We start from the raw sequence: 13,540 nt of genomic DNA on the forward strand, positions 1-13,540 counted from the left end.
ATTCCATACAGACTACAATATATCTATGCCTTCCAAGATTGAAAGAGTCATCATTCATCAGGATTGTGACACAAAATAAAGAAAACAGCTAAGGGCTGGGAGAGCATTGTGAGAAAGAGCTCATTTTTACTCAATGTATCTTGTCTAGAATATAAATGAGATTTTGTTTTTCAAAGCTCTGAGTGTTTTGCTTGCTGCTTAATGGGGATGTACGTATGCACTACAACATACATAAGTATTTGTGCATATACTCCCCATATAAATAGTAAGCAGGAGATTTAAGTTCTGGAAAATATAGAAAATTTGTCAGATCACAAGCTAGGATGAACTATCAAGTATTGGAAATATTATTCAAGTTTTAAGAAAGAAGAAGTTAGCTTTAGTGGGATAACGTAATACTGACATCAAAAAAGTCAATATTAATGGTATTGATATTTAAATAGAGGTAAAACCTCATGATTTATAGTACAAGTCCCTGGGGCTGACTTTCTGGGTTTATAGCTTGTGGTGACCAAAGCTACCCCAAAGAAAAAGAAATGCAAGAAATCAAAATGATTGTCTGAGGAGGCCTTACAAATAGCTCAGAAAAGAAGAGAAGTGAAAGGCAAAGGAAAAATGGAAAGATATATCCAACTGAATGCAGAGTTCCAGAATAGTAAGGAGAGATAAGAAAGGCTTCTTAAGTGAACAGTGCAAAGAAACAGAGGAAAACAATAGAATGGGAAAGACTAGAGATCTCTTCAAGAAAACTGTAGATACAGAGGGAACATTTGATGCAAAGATGGGCACAAAAAAGGCCAGAAACAGCAAGGGCCTAAAAGAAGAAAAGGTTAAGAAGAGGTAGCAAGAATACACAGAACTATACAAAAAAGGTGTTAGTGACCCAGATAACTACGATGGCATGATCACTCGCCTAGAGTCAGACATCCTGGAGTGCAAAGTCAAGTGGACCTTAGGAAGCATCACTATAAGAAAGCTAGTGGAGGTGATAGAATTGCAGCTGAGCTATTTCAGATCCTAAAAGATGATGCTGTTAAAGTGCTACACTCAAATGCCAGGAAAGTTGGAAAACTCAGCAATGACCACAGCAGCAGAAAATGTCGGTTTTCATTCCAATACCAAAGAAAGGCAATACCAAAGAATGTTCAAACTACTGTACAATTGCACTCATTTCACATGCTAGCAAAACAATGCTCAAAATCCTTCAAGCTGGGCTGCAACAGTGCATAAAGCAAGAACTTCCAGATGTGCAAATTGGATTTAGAAAAGGCAGAGGAACCAGAGATCAAATTGCCAAAATTCACTGATTTATAGAAAAAGCAAGGGAATTGCAGAAAAAAAACATCTACTTCTGCTTCATCAGCTAAGTTTAAGTCTTTAATTATGTGGATCATAACAAACTGGAAAATTCTTGAAAACATGAGAATTCTTAAAGAAATGAACCTGCCTCCTAAGAGCCATGTATGCCTATCAGGAAGCAACTGTTATAATCAGACATGGAACAATGAACTGGTTCAAAGCTGGTAAAGGAGTACATCAAGGCTGTATATTGTCACCGTGCTTATTTAACTAATATACAGAGTACATCATATGAAATACTGGGCTTTATAAATCACAGGCTGGAAGCAAGACTACAAGGAGAAATATCAATAATCTCAGATATGCAGAGGATACACCTCTAATTAGCAGAAAGTGAAGAGGACCTGAAGAGCCTTGTGATGAAGGAGAAAGAGGAGAGTGAAAAAGCTGGCTTACAACTCAACATTCAAAAAACTAAGATCATGGCATCCGGTTCCATCACTTCATGGCAAACAGATGAGGTAAAAATACTAACAGTGACAGATTTTATTTTCCTCGGCTCTAAAATCACTGTGGACAGTGGCTGCAACCACAAAATTAAAAGACATTTACTACTTGGAAGAAAAGCAATGACAAACCTAGATAGCATATTTAAAGGCAGAGACATCACTTTGCCAACAGAGGTCCATATAGTCACAGATATGGTTTTTCCACCTGTCATGTGAGGATGTGAGAGTTGGACCATTAACAAAGCTGAGTGCTGAAGAACTGATGCATCTGAATTGTGGTGCTGGAGAAGACTCTTGAGAGTCCCTTGGACTGCAAGGAGATCCAATGAATTCATCCTAAAGGAAATCAACCCTGAATGTTCATTGGAAGGACTGATGCTGAAGTTGAAGTTCCAATACTTTGGCCACCTGATGCAAAGAGCCAACTCATTGGAAAAGACCCCTGATGCTGGGAAAGATTGAGGGCAGGAGGTGAAGGGGGCAACAGAGGATGAGATGGTTGGATGGCCTCATTGACTCAAAGAAAATGAGTTTTCTCAAACTTCAGGAAATAGTGAAGAAAATGGAAATCTGGTGTGCTAGAGTCTTTAAATAACACAATGGACCAGCTAGACCTAATTGATATCTATAGGACATTTCACCCCAAAACAATCAACTTCACCTTTTTCTCAAGTGCACACGGAACCTTCTCCAGAATAGATCGATGAGGTTATGAAGAGTCAAACACGACTTGGTGACTGAAAAACCATCACAACAGCCTTGCTTTGCCATGGTTTAGTTATGTCATTATATGTTTAATCTCTTAATCCATCAGTTTTTTTTTCTTAAAATGGAAACAATAAGAAGATCTAAGACTTGATTGTCCTGAGAATCACATATGTTAAATTAGTAAGTACTTAATGCCATACATAATATCAATAAAAGTTAGCTACTATTCTTTCTAGTTTTCTTTCTTTTTACTGAAAGTTGCCATTCCTTCATTCTTTCCTGTATGATAACATTGGCTTATAATGTTGTATTCTTATATTCTTGTTGTAAGAGAATTGTAATATTCCATCTCCAAAGTATCAGGGAATATGGTAATTCTTTTAAGCTAATCATAGAATTTTAAACTGTTCCATCCATTTTCATAGAAAATTTTAGAAAAAAAATATACATAGTATATTAACTAGACAGAATGATGTGGTTCAAATAGCAGTGTATTAGAAATTGTACCTGATTTCAGTTCTAAGTTAGTGACTTATTATGCCCCTGTGGTAAATTTCTTTTTTCTTTTTTTTTGCTCTGGATCTTGATATTCATCTCTAGAAGAGAATTGTGGAACTACATAATATGTATCTAAGTTACTTTTCTCTAATTCTCTGATTCAGGATAATAATTGTGAGTATAGTTTATTAGTACTATTCCAAAGTATTCTCTCAGGAACTACGCAGAATAGCACTGATTTTTTTTCACAATAAAAAATCTTTTGATAGAGTAAAACTTTTCTCTCTTTCTCCATGGTATAAATATATTCTACTACTTTTTACTCCCTCATTATGATTGCATTTAGTTTCATCAAATAAAATGATTATGTGTAAGAGTTTATTATCACTAAGATCATATCCTCTACTTACAAGTTATATAACTTTGGAGAAACTGCTTAAACCATTTAAATCTTTGTTTTCTTTTTTATACAAAAGAGGTATTAAAACAGTAGTTATTTCCCTTTTTAAGAAATGATTTATTATACAACACTTCACTGACTGAGCTCTAGCTATAGACAAGCACTTTTCTATGTGCTCCTGGGATGCAAAAGCATGAATGACAAGCTTCATGCCCTCATGAAACCTGCTTTCAGGGAAAAAAACAGCAAACAAAAATAAATGTGGTGTCAGAGGATAGTAAATTAGGTGAACATATAAAGTAATGTAAACATTTAGAAAGTGATGGATAGAAAGTAAGGGCGGGATGGGAGGTATTTTAGATTGGGTAATTAACACAAGCTGATACATACTCCAAAATCTCAATGACTTGACATTATTTAAACTTACATGCTGCTCGTGTCTCAATCTCTTTTGGGTCAGGCTTTTCTCACAGGCATCTCTGTATTAAATGTGACTCAGATATTCAAGTTTTCTTCATATTGAGGAACATCCTGCCATTGTTTTGGCAGTTGGGGAAAGGATGGTGGGAAAAATTATGAAAAGTGTTTTTCAGGTATGTGGCAGTACTGGCCACATTATACTTGTGAGAACCCAGTCACACCACCCCAACTTAATTATAAAAGAGTGTGATATTACTCTTCTTGTGTATCCATGACACACACAGGAAGTGAACCTAGGTTTGATGAATACTCTGAGTGGGACTCTTAGCCACATGTAATGGTGAATACTAAATAGGCATTTCTGGAGGCATTTGGATAGAAACGTCCAATTTCCAATTTCCAGCTTTGCTAACATTTAAGGAATTTGGGCTCTAAATAAGTAAATATACTTTTAGTTAAGCTTTTGAGGGAATGTAGAGTCAATGCTAGAAAAAATAACCCAATGATTTATTACTTGTCCTTAGCTCTGTGACGTGGCTCTGATAATCGAAGACTTCATATTCAATAGAAAAATTGTCAATAACTAATCTATTATGATTGAGATTTATTGCTTAATTCCCAAATTATGTGTCCCTTTTCTTGTACCCCAGGACTTCAGTATACATCAGTCAATTCCTCCAGTAATCAGTCAGTCATTCTTGGATTTCACTGGTTGCATTATATTTTAATCAGATATGCATTGTTGAAAGAACTTAAAAATTAGTAAACATAATACTGAGTAATATCAACAAATAATTCATAGAATTAAATTAAAATTTCATCTTAAGAGAAATAATTCTCAAGAAAATAAGGGTGCACATATGTTTGTGTGCACATCACACATATACACCAGACACAGGGACAAAACATAAGTCTAAGTTCACTTAAGTTCCAGATTGTTTCTGTCATGTTTTTCTCAATGAAATTATTCAACCAGGAAGATCCACTGGTTTCCAAGAGAGAAATTTTATAAGTAGAAGCCTATTGCTTGAAGTAACTCCCCAGGAGGCTGCTATCATCTGGCAAAGAAGTATGCACATCAAAGCAGAGAGGAAAAAGCACCTCTTAAAAGTAATTTTCTCTGAGGGTTTTCTTCCTGGTATCCTGCCAACAGCGATCTTTAAACCCTTAGCTTGCTATACAGTGAGAAGCCCCCAGCACCAGTCCCAGATTAGAGGTGCCCAGGTTTATGCTTCTAGTTCTGAACAAAATTTATACTAATATTTAGGGTAACCAACATAGAAACAAGAGCTCTTAACTTTATAGCAGGCATGATATTGGGTTATTTATTTTCCTATGTTAACCACAGATTTCTCTTGAAAAATAAAATATGCAAACCATTTTAGAATAATAAGGCAAATCTAACCATTTACCAGGTCATTTATCAGAATTCATGCTGATGACTCGAAGATTATGTGAATGTAGGTATTGTTGTTCAGTCACTCAGTAGTGGCTGACCCTTTGCAATCCCATGGACTGCAGCACGCAAGGCTTCCCTGTCCTTCACTATTTCCCAGAGTTTGCTCAAACTCATGTCCATTGAGTCAATGACTCTATCCATACATCTCATCCTCTGTCGCCCCCTCCTCCTCAATCTTTATCAGCAATCAGGGCTCAGGGTCAATGAGTACAGAAGTAAAATAATATATAGAAGGTATGTAGGTATAGAAGCAAAATATATTTCTTGGTATGGTTTAGTTGCTAAATCACATCTGACTCTTGCAACCCCATGGACTGTATGTAGCCCACCAGGCTCTTCTGTCCATGGGAGTCTCCAGGCAAGAATACTGGAGTGGGTTGCCATTTCCTTCTCCAACTTTTAGGTATAGAAATAAAATAATAATAATGAGGAATGATAATACAAAGACAATAATGACAATTATACAAGTGACTGTCTTTTTGTAATTACCATGTGCCAAATGGTACAAAGTGTTCTCATAAGTATTTATTTGAAATGAGATAACAATTCTGAGATAGGTCTTATGACTAACTTCATTTTACAGGTATGAAATGTTAGGTTGAAGACTTTAAAACATTTTTCCAAGATGGCAAAGCAGTAGAGATGTTTGATGCCACATTTGCTTTCTATCTCTCAGTCAATCCTCTTTTATTAAAAAAGACAGATGATGCATTCAGAATATTTCCATCTCCATCCACTTAGTGTTTTCTCCTTTTACTGTGCACTGTTCCTTCATTGTTTCCTTCATCTTGCCATATGTATTTTCACCCACCCACCTGATTAAATCTTTTCTATTTCTAGAATTTTCTTTTTTTTTTTTTTTCAAGGAATCAGAGTTTTATTATAAAAGGTAAATTAGATCATATCTTCCCCTTCTTTTTTTTTTTTTTATTAGTTGGAGGCTAATTACTTCACAACATTTCAGTGGGTTTTGTCATACTTTGATATGAATCAGCCATAGATTTACACTTATTCCCCATCCCGATCCCCCCTCCCACCTCCCTCTCCACCCGACTCCTCTGGGTCTTCCCAGTGCACCAGGCCCGAGCACTTGTCTCATGCATCCCACCTGGGCTGGTGATCTGTTTCCCCATAGATAGTATACATGCTGTTCTTTTGAAACATCCCACCCTCACATTCTCCCACAGAGTTCAAAAGTCTGTTCTGTATTTCTGTGTCTCTTTTTCTGTTTTGCATATAGGGTTATCGTTACCATCTTTCTAAATTCCATATATATGTGTTAGTATGCTGTAATGTTCTTTATCTTTCTGGCTTACTTCACTCTGTATAAGGGGCTAGAATTTTCTTTGCTTAAAATGAAGTTTCATTTTCCCCTAGGGACTATACAGGAAATTCAATAACCCTACCCACCTGTAGTGGTCAAGTCTTCTATAAACTAGTTCTAATCCTATATATAAATTTCAGGGAATAATGTATTTGTTGAAAGAACAAGGCTTGGGCTTCAAGATTCTCTTGAGTATAACTCATATCTTTAATATATACTATACACTGCTTAAAATTTTAAAGTATCTTTTTTTCTCACCTTTGAACTTTGTATTAAATTATACATTGTGATTTTATTAGGAATAAATGTGATATAATATATAAAACACAAGGAATAGAGTAATTATTTAATATTTTTCTAAGTATGGTTCCTATTTTGATCCTATCTTGATCTTCTCTAACTAAAATACAGTACTTTCCATTTGCCATTTCACGTCTATATGATATTTTTCTTGCCTTAACACTCTGTTGTATCCATTACTACGAAATTGACTTTTCTGAATTTTGTTCTTAAAAAAAAAATTATGAGACAATTAAAAAATCAACCCCTTCAAGGAGTCTTCCCTGATCTTCCTAAAGAAACTATCTTTCCAAATTCCAAATCCTGTAACATTATTATTTCTAGTATATTCTGCTTTGTAAGTTAGCTAATGGTTACCTTTCATTAGTCTCTATGAAAGAAATAGGCTTTTCTCACCTACTACATTGGGAACTCCAGGATAATAACAATAGCTTAGATGTATCATGCCAAATATGGTGCCATCTATGTATTAGTAGAAACTCAACAATCACTACTTGTAGGTAATTCACAGATCTCCTTATTCATTTAACATTGTTCTGAAGTTACAGTGCATTATGTACTAAATACTGTATAGATTTACCTACCAAGATAACATAAACTCTATCCTTTATGCACTTAATAAATATGTCTTTAAATTGACATCAATTCATCTTTTCACGACTTCTTCCTTGAAAACTAATTTACCAACTTAAAGGGATGGCTTAACCTCTATCCACCATCTTCTGTACTCTGCTTCCTGAGTGTGCCATCCTCCTGCTTCCTCCAGATAAGTATCATTATTATTTGCTATTTCCTGATACTGCCACTTTCGTAAACACCTGAAGCAGAATACCCATCTTTAAACTGTGACTTGTCACCTAGTGTGGAAATTCTACCAAGCTGTAAAACTAAAACCTCTTATCACCTCTGGAAGAATACCTGGAGTTATTTCCCAACTGTTTGGCTGGTCAGATTAGTCAAAATAGGTTTACAAACTATTGGAAATCCCTCTACAAAAATCACTGTGGGTTGAGTTAGGCTTTGTGTCTATCTGAGTACCCACCACCATTTAACGCTCAGAAGAGAAATGGAAGAAATGACAGCTAATGATGCAGCTCCTACTGCGTTACACTAGGAGTGGCATCAGATCGCAGAAGTCAACTACTAAACAATTCTTGTGGTTAACCATCTTCAGTTAAATGGAGTTTTAATTTAGTGCTAATTTTAGTGCTAAGCAATTTTATATTAGTATAACTAAGAATTTCATCCTTCTACATTAAGCATGACATGACTTCCACACTATGAACTCAGTTTCTGTACCTCCCTGACTTTGTTAAACTATGGATTAGCACATCACCTGGAAAAAAAAAAAATGTGATTTTCTTACATGCTGGAAACATGACCTTAAAAATGGAATATCATTTAACCTCTCTAGGTCTTAGTTCTCTTGTCTTAAGATGAAGAATAAAATCTATCCTTCCTTGCCACGTAGTTTGGTTGCAAGGTATAAATATGATAAACATCAAAGTTGTGTAATAAATTATGTGTTTTTGTACTTATTGCTATTATAAATCAAAACTCCATATCATTGTGAATTGAAAACTTGACATAATCATTGTCTTAGCAGAAATATCTTTCTATTTACTTCAATTATTTCACTTCCTTTTTGTACACTGTGACCCTGTTCTTCATCTATATGAGGAATGCATTCATTTCCCATCATAACAACAAATGTTTTCAAACACCCTGTGTAGACAGAAGTACCAAAGATGCCACCATATCTTTCTGACACTGACAAGCCATCTTTCTGATACTGACTGACAAACCATCTTTCTGGTAACACCTTCATAAATTCCTCAATAGATTTTGCAAAGCAGTTCCTTCAAAGCTTAGTTCACTTCACTTCACTTCAGTTCAGTTGTTCAGTTGTGTCCGACTCTTTGCGACCCCATGAATCGCAGCACACCAGGCCATCCTGTCCATCACCAACTCCCAGAGTTTACTCAGACTCATGCCCATTGAGTTGGTGATGCCATTCAGCCATCTCATCCTCTGTCATCCCCTTCTCCTCCTGCCCCCAATCCCTCCCAGCATCAGGGTCTTTTCCAATGAGTCAACTCTTTGCATGAGGTGGCCAAAGTATTGGAGTTTCAGCTTCAGCATCAGCTTCCAATGAACACCCAGGACTGATCTCTTTAGGATGGACTGGTGGATCTTTTTGCCAGTACCAAGAGACTCTCAAGAGTCTGCTCCAACACCATAAGTTCAAAAGCGATCAATTCGTTCAGTGCTCAGCTTCTTCCAGTCCAAACTCTCACATCCATACATGACTACTGGAAAAAACCATAGCCTTGACCAGATGGATCTTTGTGGCAAAGTAATGCGTCTCTACTTGTTAATTGCTGTCTAGGTGGTCATTAACTTTCCTTCCAAAGAGTAAGGGTTATTATTTCATGTGCAGTAAACAATCTGCAGTGATTTTGAGCCCAAAAAAACTAAAGTTGACCACTTCTCCACTATCTCCCATCCATTTCCCATGACCGGTGAGGACCAGATGCCATGATCTAGTTTTCTGAATGTAAGCTTTAAGCCAACTTTTCCACTCTCCTCTTTCACTTTCATCAAGAGGCTTTTCAGTTCCTCTTCACTTTCTGCCATAAGGGTGGTGTCATCTGCATATCTGAGGTTATTGATATTTCTCCCAGCAATCTTGATTCCAGCTTGTGCTTCTTCCAGCCCAGCATTTCTCATGATGTACTCTGCATATAAGTCAAATAAGCAGGGTGACAATATACAGCCTTGATGTACTCCTTTTCCTATTTGGAATCAGTCTGTTGTTCCACATCCAGTTCTAACTGTTGCTTCCTGACCTGCATATGGGTTTCTCAAGAGGCAGGTCAGGTGGCCTGGTATTCCCATCTCTTTCAGAATTTTCCACAGTTTATTGTGATCCACACAGTTGAAGGCTTTGGTGTAGTCAATAAAGCAGACATAGATGTTTTTCTGGAACTCTGTTGCTTAACTGATGATCCAGAGGATATTGGCAATTTGACCTCTGGTTCCTCTGACTTTTCTAAAACCAGCTTGAACATCTGGAAGTTCTCAGTTCAGGTATTGCTGAAGCTTGGCTTGGAGAATTTTGAGCATTACTTTACTAGCATGTGAGATGAGTGCAATTGTGCGGTAGTTTGAGCATTCTTTGGGATTGCCTTTCTTAGGGATCGGGAAGAAAACTGACCTTTTCCAGTCCTATGGCCAGTGCTGAGTTTTCCAAATTTGCTGGCATATTGAGTGCAGCACTTTCACATCATCATCTTTCAGGATTTGAAATAGCTCAACTGGAATTCCATCACTTCCACTAGCTTTGTTTGTAGTGATGCTTTCTAAGGCCCACTTGACTTCACATTCCAGGATGTCTGGCTCTAGGTGAGTGATCACACCATTGTGATTATCTAGCTCGTGAAGATCTTTTTTGTACAATTCTTCTGTGTATTCTTGCCACCTCTTCTTAATATCTTCTGCTTCTGTTAGGTCCATACTATTTCTGTCCTTTATCGAACCCATCTTTGCCTGAAATGTTCCCTTGGTATCTCTAATGTTCTTGGAGAGATCTCTAGTCTTTCCCATTCTGTTGTTTTCCTCTATTTATTTGCATGATCGCTGAGGAAGGCTTTCTTATCTCTCCTTGCTATTCTTTGGAACTCTGCATTCAAATGGGAATATCTTTTCTTTTCTCCTTTGCTTTTTGCATCTCTTCTTTTCACAGCTATTTGTAAGGCCTCCTCAGACAACCATTTTGCCTTTTTGCATTTCTTTTCCATGGGGATGGTCTTGATCCCTGTCTCCTGTACAATGTCATGAACCTCCATCCATAGTTCTTCAGGCTCTCTGTCTATCAGATCCTTCAAAGCTTATCTCCATTCAAATCTTTATTTCTACATTCCCAGGTTAACAGAAGAAACTGAAAACATATAGCCTATTTAATCCACATTTATCTTGGTTTCCATATCAAGTACACATTTATTCTATTTCTTCTAATGCAGCATTTTCTAAGGTGTTTTATAAAAATGACCAGTGCTATAAGAATCTCCAAGGGGGAAAACATCATTTGATTAGTTGTCTCTATTTAACACTTTTCCATTCTATTTGAAAATCAGTTGTTAGTTTCTGTCTCATCATTCTCTTCAAACTTTCCACCTATGTTTTGCCTATCCATTTCAAATTCACAGCAAAATGTTTTCCCTTCATGTTTCTTCTTAAGCAGTTCTTTCACTAGTTACATTTATATCCCCTCTTTTCTTCATGTTCTACAGCTTATCCTATTCATTTTATCTGTACATTTAACTACTATATGTGTGCGTGTTCAGTTGTGTCTGACTCTGTGCAACCCCTTGGATTGCAGCCCTTGAGGCTCTTTTTGTCCATGAGATTTCCCAGGCAAAAATACTGGAGTGGTTTGTCATTCCCTTCTCCAGGGCATCTTCTTTACCCAGGGAGTGAACCTACATCTCCTGAGTCTCCTGCACTGCCTTTACCACTGAGCCACTTGGTAAGCCCTTTAACTACCATACAGATATCATAAAGCACATACACATATTGCTGACTCAACATTTCTACTCTAAATCCCTACTTTATGCAAAAAAAAAAAAAAAAATGAGTGAAAACTCAACTATCTACTACAACTCCAAAATCTATCTAATCTTTTGAAGTATTTTGTTTTTGCACTGAGTTATTCAAGGAAAGATAGTTCAGTTCAGTCACTCAGTCATGTTCGACCCTTTGCAACCCCAAGGACTGCAGCATGACAGACCTCCCTGTCCATCACCAACTCCCAGAGTTTACTCAAACTCACGTCCATCAAGTTGGTGATGCCATCCAACCATCTCAGCCTCTCTCATCCCCTTCTCCTCCTGCCTTCAGTCTTTTCCAGCATCAGGGTCTTTTCCAATAAGTCAGTTCTTCCCAGCAGGTGGCCAAAGTATTGGAGCTTCAGTTTCAGCATCAGTCCTTCCAATGAATATTCAGGACTGATTTCCTTTTGTTTATGTAATTAATAGATATTTACTTTTTATTGGTATTTCAATATATCTGGAGTTCGTGTTTGTCCTGAAAGCTATATTATGGTACATAAAAGATAGGGCAGAATTAGGAAACTAAATCCCTGTCATGATACAGTTCTTCTAAAGCCTAGGGCATTCAACTAACATGATGTCTACAAATACTTCCTTCAAAGGCTTAACTGTAGACTCATATGATGAATGAGGACTGAAGAAATCATTTTCACTAGAAGGAACCTTGCTCTCCCTCATTTCCACCACACTAAGTAAAACCATCTGAAATTCTCACAAAAATATTCCTGCAAATAATGCCACTTCTTAAAAACTTAATATAGTCACTACACAAAAGACCACATTCTTGACTGAGATTTACTTACTTTGATACACTATTTTTTAACCTCAGCCAGCATATCTGAGCATGCAAACACTGGCTAGCAAACAGCCTGATCTCATGCGTCAGCAACAACATATTTAGCTATACTTTACTGGAGAAGAGGGTGTAAAGGGTGAAAAGAACACGGTGAGCCACACATCTGGACTGAATTTGTCACACTAAACTGCAAATATATAAATTTGCAAACTGCACGAGTTTTCATGGAAGATATTGATGGAGAACAAATAAGAATTGCAGAGTGTTTTAACTTTCTTTTCTGGCTCTAAGATTAATTTAGAGTAAAAAAAAATAGTTTAAAATGAAATAGACAAGTAATAAAAAATCAAAGACCTACCACTTAATGTAGACTTAAGGCACATCTTAATGCACTCTTCTTTGTACATTAGATGAGGATTTTCAAAATTGTCTGCACTGAAACTGCTCTCCATAAAACTGAATATTCCCCTATCATTTATTTCCATGAAATATAAGTCATAATAGGCCCATATCAATTTGGTTCATTTTTTAAACATTTTACAATTCAAATTTTAAAAAAAAATCTATTTTCATAGTGCATCTTTTTAGAGTGGTTATTTGTTTACATTCTAGGACACTTTGGGTCTTGAATTTGCCTTTAATGCATTTGCTTTAAAATGAATAAGCTGAATTATCATTTCCTTCCCTGTGGCTTGCTGGTATTTTTTTAGTGAATTGTTTTAAGTTAGTTTTGGCTGATATTTCTGTAATTTAAACTCATATTACCATACTATCTGAACTTAAACACATAGTCTCTATGTATAGAAATTCTTGTAGAATAAATTCTCAATTATAGATAGCTGTACTTACTTATCTTTCAGAAACTGCAGGTTATTCATTACAACATAAATTAAATTTTATCTACAATAAGTGACTCAGTTCAGTTCAGTTCAGTAGCTCAGTCGTGTCTGACTCTTAGCGACCCCATGAATCGCAGCACACCAGGCCTCCCTGTCCATCACCAATTCCCGAAGTTGACTCAAACTTATGCCCATCGAGTAGGTAATGCCATCCAGCCATCTCATCCTCTGTTGTCCCCTTCTCCTCCTGCCCCCCATCCCTCCCAGCATCAGGGTCTTTTCCAATGAGTCAACTCTTCGCATGAGGTGGCCAAAGTACTGGAGTTTCAGCTTCAGCATCAGTCCTTCCAATGAACACCCAGGACTGATCTCCTTCAG

This window comes from Cervus canadensis, chromosome 14, assembly GCF_019320065.1.
Source record: "Cervus canadensis isolate Bull #8, Minnesota chromosome 14, ASM1932006v1, whole genome shotgun sequence".
Lineage (NCBI taxonomy): Eukaryota > Metazoa > Chordata > Mammalia > Artiodactyla > Cervidae > Cervus > Cervus canadensis.